Here is a 17289-nt window from a genome sequence, read left to right on the forward strand (position 1 = left end):
AAATTCACCGTTGATCTGAGTAATTATCCTCTGTTAAAGTTTTTTTGGTGAAAGTTGTTTATGTGACTTTCCGAAAATTGCGCATGTGTTTAAAAGAAAATCAATAAAATTAATCAATAAAATTTAATATTATAACGCTCTCATTTTAATATTCTTTTATTTTTTGTATAATTGTTTAAACTAATGTACATTTTTTGTTACGTTCTTGCGCAGTGATGACTTCGGAGGGAAGGGGTAAAATTTTCATCTATTAAAACATAAAATCGAAATTAATTAATATTTAAAGTACGTCAAAAGTTAGGTAATGTTTAAATAAATATATATGCGTTTAAACAATCTTAATTATAATAAGAATTCATTAAAATATTAAAATAATTGTTAATTAATCGATGCAAGCGTCTATTGTTGTCTAAAAGCTCGGAGTATATGTTCTGTGATCCCTCCTCCTCGAAATTCACCGTTGATCTGAGTAATTATCCTCTGTTAAAGTTTTTTTGGTGAAAGTTGTTTACAAGATCTTCCGAACGTTGAGCACGTGTATAAAAAAGATAATAAACCTATTTAATAAAATTTAAGATTAAAACGTTATGATTTTCGTATTTTTATTTATTTTAAGTAAGTATTTTATTGCTTCTGCGCAGTGATGACTTCGAGGATAAAATTCTGCTGTAACATAAAGAGAGTGCATTAGTGCATTATAATAATTGTTAATTAATCGATGCAAGTGTCTATTGTTGCTTAAAATCTCGGAGTATATGTTATGTGATCCCTCCTCCTCGAAATTCACCGTTGATCTGAGTAATTATCCTCTGTTAAAGTTCTTTTGGTGAAAGTTGTTTACAGGATCTTCCGAATGTTGAACACGTGTATAAAAAGAATAATAAGTCTATTGATTAAAATTTAAGATTAAAACGTTATGATTTTCGTATTTTTATCTATTTTATGTAATTATTTTAATGCTTCTGCGCAGTGATGACTTTGAGGGTAAAATTCTGCTGTAACATAAGGAGAGTGCATTAGTGCATTAAAATAATATTTAATTAATCGATGCAAGCGTCTATTATTGTTTAAAAGATCGGAGTATATATTCTGTGATCCCTCCTCCTCGAAATCCACCGTTAAAATGAGACGTTGTCCTCTATGAAATTACTTTTATTAAAAGTTGTTTATATGACTTTCCGAACGTCGCGCATGTGTATACCGAGAATATTATATGTAATAAAGAGAAATTAAGATGTAAACGCTTTAATTTTTGCATTATTACATTTTTATGTAATTATTATAGTAGACCTAAAGAATTTTCAAAGCAAATTTAAAAAATTTCATTTTAGAATTGTATTCTATGTACTTAAACAAATATCCTCTAGTTTTATACGTTTACTTACATAAATATTGAGCTGTTCCATATAAAATAAACTTACCCCAAATATGAGAGATGGATAACTGCGTATATAAAATCGATGTATGTATATAAAAGATGGTAACTGTGTCTGAGTTAGTAACTACGGTGACGATGCCACAAGTGACGGAAAGCAAACAAATCCACGTGTGTATCTGGATAACGCCATTTTCCGAGAAGGACGAGCCATTTTAACAGTAGGAGAGCACGGTCAATGTTAGCACACGTCAGGACTTTTCTCCTCCGGGCCAGCAACGTGCACCATTTTCCTAACGCTAGCTGGAGTATGCTTCGAAACAGCTGCGAGCTCTTCATCGATCTTCATTCCATCTCTCTCTCTCTCTCTCTCTCTCTTTCTCTCTCTTTCTCGCTCTCTCAAAGCAAATATCGGAAAGTTCGCGTTAAACTATAGCTCGAACCATTTATTTCGAACATCTCAAATAATTCCGTCATTACGTGTCTACCGAAAGAATTTATACGATTCGACTGATTTATACATGTACTACGTGATTTCGATAAATCTTTCCGTGTTAAATAAACTTTGAACCATTACGAGAAATTTCTCGTTTATTATTACATCAGAGTGTATGCACACATGTACGCACACGTGTATTAATGTATATATGCGTGTATATGTTAAAATTTAAAACCGAGCTTTGATGTGTGATGAAAATTACCTTGACAGTACATAAATGAATCACAGTATACATTAACGTTAACGGAGGAAACGTATCTACGACCATCAAGCAACCAAAAAATCCGTGTTACGTAGAAGCGCAAACTATATGTACCGTAATTTGCGGAAGTCCAGGGAGTAAATCTCATTACGATTTTCGTTCTCGACTCACGTCATGCGATTTCCTGTCTGTTACGTTTATTCCACACTGCGTGAATAGGGAGAAAAGCTTATTGCACCGACATGTTCACTGTTTATCGTCGTTATTTTATTATTTTTTTTCGGCATCCCTTCCCTTATACCTCCCCTTCCTCAGCCCTGTCTCTCGTTTGGGATCGCTATCCCTCGTCTGGCTAGAAATCCGATTTGTAATGGAAATGCAATGTTCAATGCCGAGCTGTTGATAGCTAATCCATCGCGGGACGTACGCGCCGGATCTTCCATTGGCCGAACAATTAAATCAAAAAGAACAATTAAATAATAGGTATTTTTAACGAAAGCCGAGCTAAATATTCTCCTTTCGGATTAAATTTTAACATGTAATAACAAATAAGTTAACATTAAATACAATTATGATAAAAATGTAGTCTGTCGTATAATTTAATATTTACATTAACATTTCGTAGCTTGCAGAACTAACTTCTCGTCTTGGAAATTCACTTTAGCGACTCGGAGTAATTTCAATAAATCGAAAGTAACGCTTTGAAGTCTGGAATAATAATATCACAGGAAAAGATATCTTTTCGCATCAATTCTTTACATCGATTCCTTCGAAAGCGAGACGCTAATGAAAACCTAAGATGTACCTATTCGTACCCTAAAGAGAATCAAAGGAGAACCTTTGAAAGATACACTTTTAAGATACGCTTGATTGCTTCTCTTTCTTGCAGTTACTGCTACGATAGTCTAAGCATCGAAGCGAGTAGTTCATTTTTCAAAAATGCTCTGCTCATCGAATCAGAGATAATGTATATATGTCTCTTAATAGAGCAATGTTGGCACAGTGTTTTCTTCGATAAACTAACCAAACATAGTAACTGTACCGATGATTCCTCAAATATTTCAAATAGAGAAACTACAGAGAGAAATAAATGATTGCCAACTAGAAAAAAGATGACTTCATAAACACACAATGAACTTTTACCGATTCAGGGTCTTCTCACGCCATCCCTTGAAATACAAAAATACCATTATTATCCGGTCCACGTTCAAATGCATCTAAAATTCCAGTCATGAAGTGCATTGCCAGCCCGTGCAATTTTTCTACCAGAAAGCTAACTTTATCATTAAGAACTCGGCCGAAAATGTGAAACCCCGGGAATCGGACGTTCGAGCAGAAAACTTGGTAAGTCGAGGTGTGTTCTACGATGTAACAAGAATAGCAAGAAAGAAGGAATGAGAGAGAGGGAAGGTAAGCATTAGAACTGGAGTAAGAGAGAACGGAAGGGTGACAAATCAATGGCGGATGGTAGGGTAGGTAACGGCATATGAGCGCTAGGCTCCTATCTTATCAACGCATTATTCAACGGCGGAGGCTGCTCGGGACTCTAACTGCCTGCATTTGCATAAATCCATAGATCTCCCGCGCCTGCTCGGCTGCCTGGCCGTGTCTATCCATCTCTGGATGCATGCATACAGCAAATTACAGTGCCCGCAAGCGGAATTGTGTGTGGTGGTCCTGGGTCTCCCTCTTCCCTCCTACCTAAACCTCCTTCCTACCTATCTTCCTTGCGCCCCCCTCCCTCTCTCTGTCTCTGTCTCTGTCCCTCTAAAGCCTTCTACGAGATTTCACGAAAGGACCTGAGAGCTTCAAGGAGGTGCATGCCTCGAGGAGACCAAGAGGCGACATCCACTCCGGCTACGGCTTTGTATTGGATCGTTAACGACCTCGCATCCCTCTATCTACCCTCCCCATACAATCCTCCTGCTATACTCTCAACCCCCTATCGTCTTTACTCTAACCCTCTTTACTCTCGAAACGATCTAATTTTCTTTCTTAATTTCACTTCACTTCTTGGCCCCCTTTTTTCTCTCTATAATCCCTATGATGAAACAAAACAATTTCCGAAAAATTCCTACGTTCACAACAGGTGATTCCATTTAAACCAGAAAAGAAGGATCAAAAGAAGAATATTTTTTCGTAGACAGAATTCATAATCCTAAGCTGGAAGAATTTTTGTACAAATATCGACCACTGGAAAATCCAACTCCTACACGGGAAAATGTTTCAAATTTTTGCAGACACACGCATATATACATTTTTCAAAAGTGTTACGTTATTTTTCCTCAGTACTCTGCCACGTGAACTACACGGATCTATGTGTTCTCTTTTGGAGAAAGAAGAGAACGACCGGTGATATGTATTTTAACCGACATAGAGAAGGGGGTTCGTTTTACACTCGAATAATCAGAGCGATTTTCAGAGCGTCTGGAGCCGATTTCCGACTTCCCGCTACGCCATGGTGCAACGGACGCGTAATAAATTCCAGGTTTACCTATTCTGCCTGCGACAGGAATTATTCGGTGAGCCTGTAGATGTACGATCGATTTGGCTAGGGGATGAAATACGGGAGATGCACGAATTCGTTGCTGGTTTAGTACCCCCCACTCCCGTCCTCCCTTCGACCTCCCATTCCCTCGATTCCCCCGATTCCTCCTATTCACCTCCCCCAACCCCCACGTTCCTCCTGTTCTTCCACCCACCCCCTCTCCTCTTTTACCGGTACTCCCCTCGAAGCCCTAAAACGGTTCTGCGTCGATTCACTTGTCCATTCCGGTAAATCTTTGGCGATTTTCGCTCGCCAAGTAGATTTTTCTCTTTTTTTTTATTTTTTTTTTTCCCGAACGAATCGCTCAAACCAGTGTAGTTGTATGTTGTACGTTTTATTCTTTTTCGTGTTCATCGATAGTTTTCTGTACAACGTGGACGTGTTTGTTTTCAGTCTACTGTAGAAAGCGTAGAACTGGGGTTTATATAATATAGATATTATGTAACAGAGGGGAAGTAAAAAAATTGTTAGTAGCGTTTGTATGACATGGTAAAAATGTGTTATGTCTACTTGACCACTATCAATATCCCTACACAATAAGATTATACTGATTCAGAATCTCCTAATGGTTGCTGACTAAGGTTTAAAATTGTAGAACAAAAAATTAAACACACATTTTTCATAAATAAATAAGTTTAGGAAAGTGATTGCTAGAAAATTTTCATGCTAAAAAATCGCAGGTATTGTGTAAGAGTTTACTTTACATAAAATAATAGTTCCCATTATCATTTACAGTTCCGAGGTAGAAAAAGAATAAAAAGTATATACCCGAACATAGTTAATTCGTTGAAACGTGTAAATAATTTCTCAGAGTATCCCGAGAGCAAATATACGAGGCAATCAAGTCGAGGAAATAAGGAAAATCGCGAAACTCGATTTTATCTCTTTTGATCTTTTCTCTGAAAGTAGAGCGTCGTAATTCTTTGGCATAGGTCCGGCAAATGAAAGGAAATGGTAATCGATTCAAAGAGACTCCCGTATCTCTTTCCAACTTAGCAAGAAAACTTCTTTACGTCTTCGAACAGAACGAATTTAAATGTTCATGCAGCATATTGCATAAAAAATGATGAAATTCAAAATTCAAAGAAAAACAAATTATTTCTTGTGGTAAGAAATTTTTGTTTAAATCACGTATACATGTGTTAAATTTGAAAATAAGATCTTAAAAAGATTTTGTTCAATAATTTACTTGGAAAAAGACCGCTAGGATTCCTTATCCGTATGTACAGACGCTAATAGTACGTACACTTTGAATTGTATAACGTCAAGTATAATATTCAATAATGCAAAAGCACTTTAGAGAATGTAACTATGAGATATTATATATTCATCCAAGAAAATAAAAGAGAAAGAGAAAGAAGATTGTTATATTCGTAGTCAAATTACAAATACACAAAAGAACGTTCAATGGAATGGCTGCTTTTCTTTCCTAAGAACATCTTAATTACAAAGAGAACGAGTAAAGGAAAAAGAAATTGACAATGAACGAGAAACTAAAAGTAAGGAAGGTGAGAAGCAAAGAGTACGAATAGAAAGAAAGAAGAAAGAAAGAGAAAGAAGGATAAAGGGAAAGAAAATTAGGTGGTGGTTTTAGGAAAGAAAGGGTTTACAGATCCAGAGTTTTACCTGAAGAAAAGGAAAGAAAAAAAGAATACAAAAATGGAAAAAGTGAAAAAGAGAAGGAAAGAAATACAGAAATAGATGGGAAAGAAAGAGAGAAAGAAAAAGATAAAGAAAAAGAGAAGTGGGAGGTGGTTTTGTTGAAAGGTTGTCTGAAGATCGAGAATGCTACCTGCAGAAAGGCTTTTCTAGGGAATGAAAGAGAAATAGAAAAAAGTAAGAAGAGGGAGAGAGAAAAGGGGTTAAAAAAAAAGAAAGGTAGGAGGTGGTCTTGTGAAGAGGAGGTTTGAAGATCGAGAGTGTTACCTGTAGAAGGTCTTTCCAAGAGAAAGAGAAAGAGAAAGAGAAAGAGAAAGAGAGAACTGTTAGAGTTGAGAAGGGAAACGTTAAACTCTGTTAGAACGAGGCGAGACGGTCGTAGAGCTACAGGCAGGCACTGTGAGGTGAAGTGGGCCGAAGGTCGGTGGTTGTCGGAGGTGCGAGGGTAACGGGAGGTGTTAATTAACTACTCGTCGCGTTCCCGTCAGAGACATTCGAGCAAGGGCTCGACTTAACTTGGCCACTCCACAGTCGTTTCCACCCTCGTTGACGCTCCATGTTGATGATACGCCGCGGCCGAACCGATGAGGGCGCACAGTTTTTAATGCTAAGCACCCAAGAATCACGTACGACGCCCTCTTCAACGGCACTCTTACTCCTACCTACCCTCCATTCTCCCTTTTTATAACCTAAACGTCTTCTCTTATTCTATTTTTTTTTTCTTTTCTTTTCCTTCTCTTTCTCTCCTTTTATCTCTACGTCTTTATCTCTCCATAATAGATCTAGGGGTTGTTACATTTTCTGATCAAAATCTTCTGCAACGACAAATTTTGTTTTTATTGTTAATCATGTTTTTGAAATTAATCTGATAATAATTAATGTCGCTATTTTCGACGTTGCCCATTATAGGAGAAAGAATTTCCTATGAAATTAACACAGTAAATAATAAAATTACTATCAGCGATACTCTCATTTTGTTGAATTTTTGGTATTAATAGTAGAACATAAAAATTTGGTGAATAAAATTGAACACACAACATTATTTGGTACAATGTCTTAAATGCCATAAAAGAGACAGATTATTTGGAACACTCTGTATATATGTGTATCGATAGTAGAGATTGGTAAGCTGTACGGCTTTTCGAACGAACGAACGAACGAACGAACGAACGGGTTTTGCCTTCCTTAATCCACGAACGACGCAGACATCGAGACACTCAATGGCTCCTTAACTCTATATCCAGCCCGGTTATCGGTTTTCGATCTTGCAAGCAGCGAAGCGCGGGAGACGTTGCGCGATAATGTCGTAGCTAATATCGTAAACGATGATTTAAGTGCGCTGCGTCCATCCACCATCGTCCATCAACCGATCCTTTCTGCACACCAAAATGTTTTTCTTAGATATTTATTATCCCCCGTTAAAGTGCTTACTTTAGATCTTCTTTCTTCTTTTATTTCAATTACGATAAACATATTTACTTTATTAACGTTGAATGAATCGAAAATGTTTGTTAGTAAATTTTTAATTAATTACATTTTCTCAGCAAAATTTAAAAAAATAACGAGCATCATAAATGTATATGTTTGAATCCGAAAGATAGTTAAGAATATGTTTCTTCTTTTATAGTTGTATTAACATTTATATATTCCTACATTATCGAAATACAGATACCACAAACACAATATTTTAAATACAAATAGAATATTTTCGATTTTATGGTATATTGATTGTTTTTTTTATATCATGTTGAAGGAATGAAAAAAATATGTTCGTTGCGATTGCGTTAACACTTCCCATAAAACTTTTAGCATGAAACTATCACATAGTAGAAATATATTTAAATATAAATTAATTGTGTGGAAGATTTTGTTTCTTTTTCATGTACATAAAATTATTGCACAACATAAAAAATGTAAATAAAATTTAATAAACTTTCCTTCTTATTCTTTTCATATCTCTTTTTCTTTCTTTTCCTCTTATGCATATTTAAGTATTTTATATTGACGAAATAGTCGAGTATTTTTCCTCTCAACGAGGATGCCAAAAGAAGAGCAAAAATCCAAGAACGGAGATTTCGTTTGCCCTCTCGACGACTCGTCTCGTCTCGTTTCGTCTCGTCTCTTCTCGTATTTACGATAATACCTCTTGAACCAAGCGAAAACGTGCATTTTATGTAGCTAGTCACGAAAATATTCACACGATGTTCAAAACTAAATAACTTCGAAAATTAAACAGTTTTTTATGTGAAACGAAATTCTTTAAATATATGATTTACCTTTAGGAACGATTATTTCATTTGATTAAAAAAGAATAACTGCTTATCTGCTCCTCGATAATTAATTTCGATACGAATGAATATTGTTTCGATAATATTTCGATAATCGGAGGAATAATACATACACATTCATATTCAAACGATTGTAATGTATTTATACATAGAGACAGAAAGAAAGATAGACGAAAGTGAAGGTCAAAGTCAAACGAGCTAACGAGCATCGACTATGTATACACATTTTCTCTCATCGTGTACGCATAGAAAAACATCTCAGTACTGTCTTATAAGGTAAATAGGAGGGGAGAGGTAACTCGAATTACGTCATACCTCATTTTGTCTTCGAACGGCGTCGAGGCTAGTCGCGACTAGTTCCGCTCCGCGTAAGTATCTATTACTGCCTAATTAAATAATATTTTATTAGATAATTTGATATCTAATTAAATCTCATTTGATGTTATCGATGGTGCAAATGTATTGAAATAAGGTAAAAAGATATCTTACCTAAATTATTTGATCTTATATTTATCATGCAATTTTTATCTAGTTTTTTGCTATAGAAAGTACTATTGTTTTCATATTCGATGATATTTTATTATATATTTTCATATTCGATTCGATTCCACTGTGTTTCTAGTGTGTGTTCTCGTAGTAGACGTGATGTTGATTTTTCTATCTAAATGTATGAATGTATGTGTGTGTGTGTGAACAAATTTTTGATATTTCTTTAGTATGTCAATTATTATACATATATATCTTAAAAATTTATTTACATGTTTACGTATAATTAATATTCACATTCTTTTTCTGGTCCTTCTGACACCTTGGTTTTTCTTGAAATAATTAAATGAAACATTTAGATTTATCAAATGATTTCTTAAAAAAATGAAATAAATATTTAAAGTATGTTATGTGTGCGCGTGTTTGTGTAGAGATACTTTTATAAATTTTCGTTTTCGAGTACTGTGTAAATGTGAAGAAAAAAATTAACTGGTTGTCCGATCGGCGCGCAAAGTCGTCTATACCGGATACTACTGTGCACGCGTAGTAATTATGTGTTAACTACCCGTTAAGCAGCACTTCGTTCTAATGACGTCATATACGTCCCGCTAACGATGCCTAGGATAATGCGAATAGTATGCGCACAACCCTCGATGCACGATTCTCGAAAGGCCGAAACATTACAAACCGCATGTATTATCTCGCATTTTGCCAGTTTAATGCGCCATCATAATCGCTCGAGTGCGATGCGTCAAGCGTATTACGCATATATAGAACATACACGCGTACATGTATACATATATATACACAGTAAACTCTTTATTACGAATAGAAACGTATGTCGGAGAAAGATTTTCCATTTTGCACATGAATTTCTATCCCGTGGTTTCAAAATTTACGCCAATGAAACACTGACGAGTTTCATTTTGTTCATTTCTTTATTTTTCTTGCTTTTTTTTTTTTATTTTTTTGTAGTCATCGAAATTAATTTATTTCGGAATACGTTGATATAAATTGAAAACAAAATTGAGTGTACTATCCCAAGAAATTGTCAATGAAAATAATTATTATTAAATTTCAATAATAAATTTTTCTATTGTTCGCGTACAATTATAAAAAATATTTAACAATTTCTCTCGATAATATTTTCTTTCAATTCGTAATATCTTCTTTTTAAATTCAAAGACAAATATCCTCAGAAATAAGTAAAAAATAATCACACACACACACACACATTCCTTTCCCAGTTTTATTCCAATAAAATAATATCAGACAGGAATAAAACAAGACCTCGTTCCAATAAATTTATGATCTCATGCCGCAGGTGTACACATAACGTGTCTCTTGAATATCCGTTGATCTTGTATGAGTTGCCTGAGGTAATTGTCGATCCTAATTCAAAGTTGGCTCAGGATCGAGTCGATAACGGCTCGCTTTGGTACTATAGTGCTGGACATCGAATTCAAACCGATCTATCCGAGCGTCATCGTGCACCGAGCTCGGCGTTAATTGATTAAATTACAGGGCACGAGCCCTGGTATCGAAATTGCAGGACCGTTCCTCTATAGTGCGTTTTCGGTTCATCTCTTCACCCCTACCTTTAACCCTTATCCCTTTCCACTTCCTATTTCCCTCTTTCTCTCTCTTAACAGATACAGGAAGAGGAAGTGAAGTTGCTTTCCTCGGGATGGACAACGCTGCTAACACAAACGAGATTGCTCTCCTTTCTCCCTCCCCCCCCCCGTCCGTCCTTAACTCAAAGTTTCTAACACGTTTCAGGCCACGTTATTCGTCGAGAAAGATGGTGGATCAACGCAGCAGCAGCTCTGAAGGACCACTTCAAAACGATCAGGGTGATATTCCGCGAGGCAAATCCGACCGGTCAAGTGTTCATTGCTGGTTCATTCGCGCGAATTCCAGTTTTAATTAATGACCGGCAGGTTGGTCAGACCGTGAGAGAGGGTAGTAGGAGGGATGAGGGGAATGCTCGTTCGATGATCGATCGACGTTATCATTGATTACCAACCAGTTCGTCTACTATCGTACAACCCACCTCCCAGTCCCTTTTGGAAATTCCTTCCTAAGGAATTGAACGTTTTCGATTTGCTACTATGAAAAGGACATTTTACGTCTTTTTTTCTTGTCTTTTTTTTTTGTCCTTTTTCTTTTTGTCTATTTTATCTCAAAAGATTCCGAACGAAGCTTTAAATTCAATGCGTTTCTTCTCGTCTCCACTGCGACGGTGAAAATCGGACGCGAGTAAGGTTCGCTAAGTTAAAAAAAAAAAAAAAGAAAGGTATATATAGTGAATCGCTGTTTGAGAAAAAGGTTGAAATGTTGAGAAAGAAAATCGAAATTGTGGGTTCCCGAGGAAGCGCTGGATCGACCGGACGTGATCGAATTGCCAAAATAAGGAAACCCGTGTGTCTTCTTCCTACAAGATAAATAGGATATTCCAGGATAAATGCTTACCTACGTGCTTTCGAACGAGAATCTCGAGTAATAGTAATAGTGGTAGGGGATAGTAAAAAGGTATTCTTTCTTTTTCTTGTTATTTCTCAACTGTTATTCGAATATTGTGAACTTTAAGGAATTTAACTAAAGATCCCAAGACGCACCTTTACCTTCTTCTTCTTCTTCTTCCTCTTCCTCTTGTATATTCCTTGTATACGTTGTCCCTTATACTAAGCAAAATGCATTACTCAGGACGACGTTCCTTAAATGAAATGAACCGAATAATTGCACCAAGCGCGAATGTTCCCTTTGGCAAAATTCATTCGCTTTTCGTGCTAGCTCATCCACTCTATCGTTATTGCGAAAGTAAACCCTTTCGTTCCTTTGCACTGTAAAAACCCTCATGGTTGGTACTTTTCTTCTTTCATCACTCTCTTTCTTTATCTTTCTTTTTCGCTCCTTCTTTTCCTACCTCTTTCTTTCGATTGCTTTATACTTTCCTCTTGGGCAGGAGCTCTCAACCTTTTGGATCTCATTCCTCCCTTTTTTTTTTTAACGACAGTGCACAATATATACTTTTTAAAGATCGTCTAATTAAACACTTTTATCTAAAATTAAATACACGAAATATAGAAAAAATTTGGAATATTCTAGGATGCTTTCAAGAACCCTTCAAATATTTTATTTACATTATTTTCTGTAACGAAGATTTTTGTTATTTTTTTAGTCAAACGTAAATGTAAAGAACCACTGTTTTGGAGGAATAGAGAAAGTAGTATTCTAAAAATAGTATAAAAGTGTTTGCGTCCTTTATCTCATTCTCATTCGAACAACAACCTCTCCATTTTAATTACAGTTCCGTACCAAAGGATACATCCCCAACATTTGCCGCTCTTTTCCTTATTCCTTCTCATCCTATTCGACAAGAATTAACGTTTCTATCTTGTAACAAGCGACGAACGAACTACCCGAATTCGAAGGACATTTCCTATAAGAGAATAAAAAGTCAGAGAATCGTGGAAAAAAAAAGCGGAAGAACCTCCTGGAAGAAGGACATTAATCAACGAACCACTCGAAAACTTTTCCGGCCCACGACCCTCGAGATTTTTGAGGAGCAAGGACTTTGACAAAAAGGACAGGCGGACATTAATCAAATAGACATAACCGTAACGGCAAATCTTCCAAGCAAAAAAGCTAACTTCACTCGTTCATCATCCGAACGGATACGAGAACACTAGGTCGAAATTTTCTACTACCTGCTTCGTAATCTTGCCTTCTTTCGATACTGATCGAAATCGAACGATCTCTTCCGTGTAGAGGTGGGTACTGTTCTTCTCATTATATCCTTTTTTTTCTAAGATATACAAAAAAAAATAGATAAAAAAATTAAGATCCTCTCAGGATCCATTAGTCATCCTAAAATCATCGACACTATTTATAAATTATTTATAGATTTTTTATTTCATGTTTCATTTCGGCATTAGTATTTGAAATATTTTCAGTTCGATTTAAAAAAAAAAGAGAGAAAAAAAGGCGAATAAGCAAATTTACCGTAAATCGTAAAAAAAAAAATAGCTTTAAAATTCCATTCGTTGAAATAGTGTTATAAATATGTATGAATTCTTATTTCCTTATTCAGACTTGATATTCTTTTGCTATCAACCAAATACGAGTTTCTAAATGTTTCTCAGGTAGGATCACAGAGAATTCCCTATACTCTTGATATAGTGAATAATTTAAAAGATGAATATCTTTGAATACAATACTTCAATATATTCCAAAACTTTTTCTATTAGGCTTTGTTTTTATTTCTTATGCGTAGAAAGGCTCGATCGATTGACTTTAAATTTGTAGGAATATTTTTACGAATGTTTACACATTATATTTGTACAATTATAAAACAAGTAATATTTTTAATTTGTATAATTTTAATCGTATTGAATCTAAAATCCTTTCAAATAAAATTCAATCTAACGTGGCCATAAATTATGCTCGTTCCGTAGAAGAAAAAAACGACGAAACTTTTGAGCACCACAATTCGGATTTGTTCGTTAACGTATTTAAATGTTTAATCAATTTGATATTTACGTATAATATAAAAACGTAACGTTTATATTTTAAACGTGATTTCGGTTTTAAAAGAGAAGTAAAGAAAGAAGCTTTTAGAGCAACTAATTGGTTTATCGTCGCAAACGGCGTTGTAACGTTCGATTTAGCTAGGGTAAAAATTTCTTTTCGATCCTTCAACGTCTTCGTCAACGTCGCGTCAACAATGCTCCATTAGGTGGTCCCGTAGCAACGAGGACGATGACGTCGATGTACTCGATCGATCGATCTCCCTAAAATTGTGTGCTCTTAGGGCTGTTCCTACTATGACGGATAAATATGGATAATGCTGAAAGCGGAAGGGCGTACGAGCCCTCTTCTATCGAAGGGAAATAAAAAAGAAAGAAGAATCGAGGGACCCCAAGACTCGGCTAGTGTACTAAACTCGACTTTTTTTTTTCTTCTATTTTTACGACCATCCATACGTCTTTCGCGCGAACAAAAATTTGCCTCAACCATTTCGATCAGCTAACTTTACATTCATCGATTTACATATGTTCGCGATTATGCGCGGGAATATAAAATGTAAAAATGTCGCTTGAATTTTATAAAAATAAAATATTATATTAATACATATTATTAGAACATTAAACAAAGAAGGAAGGGTTCGTAACGTTGTTCAATGTATTGTAGGATACGGTTTCATGAGCGAGAGACAAGGGGTATCAAGAGACAAATGTTTCGGACCTGGTTGCCTGCTTCCAAGCATCGTGATGTTAAATAATCGCGACGCCGGCACGTTTTCGCGTAACGAGGACGTTTATCAGAATCCTGCAACCGGGAACTGATTTACAAATAGGCCCCGAGAGGCGACTTCTCATTCCTCCTCCTCTTCCTTCTCCTCCTTCCCTCTCTTGTACTTTCCATCTCTACGATCTTCTCAACGTACATTAGAGACTTCAAAAATGAATAAAATAATATCAAAGATAAAGAGAAACGTAAAAATTGTGACAGATCAGATAGAAACGGGATACGTTAATTTTCCAATTATCGTAGATGCAGAAAATTTGTAAACGTCGGATCAGATGTTGTTTAGAATGATCGATACTCGATTCAAAATTAGGTTCAAATAAATTTTCAAGTTATCGTTGAAACAATTGCAAAACTCCGTACGCAAATCGCTGTAAACGTTCTCAAAATATATTTAAAAATGTATTCCCTTCCTTCCCCATATGGGAAAAGACTTTGGCTCGTAGTAAATCCGCAATGAGACGAACAACATTAATTCGTCAAAATTTATATTCCGTTCGTACTTCTCGGGAAAAATATACGAATGGAAAAGTGGGATGCGACTCTTACGTAGTCTGACTGAGATTTAACCTAAGACACAGTTACTCGCTTTTCTTTTTCTCCGTTTCTTCTTTCTCTTACGGGTTTTTCTTTTCTTTTTTCTTTTATTTCCTCTTTTTATTCCAACGTTCGTTCGTTCTCTCCGTCGGCCCTTCTACTTTCTTACCCGAGGGAAATCATTTTCATTTAAGATCGGTCACGACACCGTCTTGCGACGGAGTCGAAGGCGGCGAGCTTTCGTCTCGAATAAATTATTTCCTTCTTCCCTTACCCCCCTCCTCCTCCCCGTCGCCGCCCTTCACCCATTCCCCCGTCAATGAAACTCTCCTTCTTCCTTTTTCTCTCTTTGTTTTTTTTTCTTTTTTTTCTCTCTCTTTACACGTGGACTCGCGAGCGTGTTTTGCAAACGGCTTTTCGCCGGAGAAAAATACACCAGGGAAAAGGGCTTTTCCATTTGGCACTTTGCTATCAAACCGGGCGATGTCCAAACGCGATGTCCCACCATTTCGAACGGTCCCTTTATTTGTTCTCGTTCTGCGCATCGTGTACTCTCTCTATCTCTCTCTTTCTCACGCCTTTTTTTTTCCTTTTATTTTTTATTTTTATTTTATTTTATTTTTGTTCCTTCCTCCTTTTTTTTCGTAGTCACAGTAATCCTACGCTACGTTGAAATCGACGAATAAAAAAATAAAATATCTACTACGTGTTTTGAATTTTCCTATGAAAATACTCTTCGTCCCTTTTGCACCCATTTTCCCTTCGTATAAACGAGATTCGAAACGTTTCTACATAGATTTATGTAACGATTTTGATCAAACGAAAAATAATTCAGTTTAGCAAAGCTATTCGTTTGATCGCGCATTAAAATACTATTCTATATACTATTTACACGTTGATATAATAATAATGATTAGTAATAAACATTGTTCGATCGATCGCAAACGAGTACGAGTGATTATTGAAAGAAAAAATGCATGAAACGTGAACAATTAGTCCAACGCAGTTCGATTATCGTATAAACGAATGTTTTTATCGTTGAAAAAATGAAAAAAGAGAGAAAAGGATTGGGATACGTTAATTCAACGTATAATTGCCACTGCAGTAATATCCCATCCATTTTGATACGTCATTGATACTCATAAGATTGAAACTTTTGCGGTTTGTGTTTTCCGATAACAATAGGAAAGAAAGGAAAAAAAAAGAAATGGAAAAGAAATATTGTTCGTTGGTGTAGTGACACAATTTCGATGAAAAGTGTTTTATTCATTCGATCTATGCATCGTAGACGATCCAAAAGCGTATAGGAAAAATTTTTAAAAAGCACTATACGCGTGTTTAATACTCAGGATTAACAATCGATTCAAAAGGGACAATCGTAAAGAAATCCTTTCGTTACATAATCAAATCATGTTACACGCGAGTGAGTGAGAACAGTTATAAAGTAGTCAAAACTCTCCTACTACAAACAAATCTATCCCGCGTCGTTTTTTGCTGCTACAAAAAGAAGAAAAAAAATGGAAAAATAGGAAAATGAATTTGGTGTCGCGTTAAATCGCAAAAGAGACGAGTGACGATCGAGAAGTAGAGTTTGAAAAATAGTTGATTGCTTTGATTCCATCATACATAGTTCATACGCAAGTTTTGCGAGTAACAAGGCTTTGCCTGGTTCAAAACTGACTTTGATAAACGAGATATTCGTCGATACGAATCAACAATTTGGCGAATGAATTTTTTTCTTTTGTTTTCTTTTCAACTTTGCTTTTTTTTCGCGATCCAGTTTCAATTCTTTTTAACAACGTTGGGACGATTCTTTTACAAAACTTTCTATTTTATTTGTATATCCTTTAAATTTAATTATTAATTAGGATTATATTCAACGAAAACTACTTTACGTTTACGAACGAATCTTCTTCGTTTTATTTTTTTCCTTTCTTTTCGCAAGATCGAGTACTAATTTCACTGCAATTTTTCTGGACTATTCTTTCTCGAATACTAAAATATTTTTAAATCAATCTAATTGTAAAAAACAATTAACTAAAAGATATTTTTTTATCGAAAAGATCTATGTGAAGATTGTTAAAAATTCTCTCTTGGTTTTTCTCGGGAAAATTTTATATAAATCGCCTCCAGCGATTTCTCGTTCAGATCGAAGAAGGAGAAAACCAACAAAAGAAAAATAGAAAAAGAAGAAGAAGAATTTCATTCAATACTCAAATATAAATCTATGCATAGTTTTCATTCCCTCGAGTGAGAAGAACTTTCATTGATATAACTTTTCTTATACGTCGGCTCTGTTGAATTTGTAACAGCAAATATAATAGAGAAAGATCGATTTTTTTTTTTTATTTAGTATTATTCTCAGAATATAATTGCCAGATATTT

The 17289-nt window shown here is 35.5% G+C and overlaps 1 long non-coding RNA gene across 1 annotated transcript; it reads left to right on the forward strand.

Annotated features, from left to right (window-relative positions):
* The first annotated feature begins 12259 nt into the window (after positions 1 to 12259).
* On the forward strand, positions 12260 to 14523 carry LOC122522805. Its single transcript, XR_006305169.1, has 2 exons — positions 12260 to 12830; positions 14251 to 14523. It is a non-coding gene; the product is annotated as an uncharacterized LOC122522805 (long non-coding RNA).
* The last annotated feature ends 2766 nt before the right edge of the window (positions 14524 to 17289 follow it).

The sequence above is a fragment of the Polistes fuscatus genome, unplaced genomic scaffold, assembly GCF_010416935.1.
Source record: "Polistes fuscatus isolate 324 unplaced genomic scaffold, CU_Pfus_HIC Scaffold6, whole genome shotgun sequence".
In the NCBI taxonomy this organism is placed as follows: domain Eukaryota; kingdom Metazoa; phylum Arthropoda; class Insecta; order Hymenoptera; family Vespidae; genus Polistes; species Polistes fuscatus.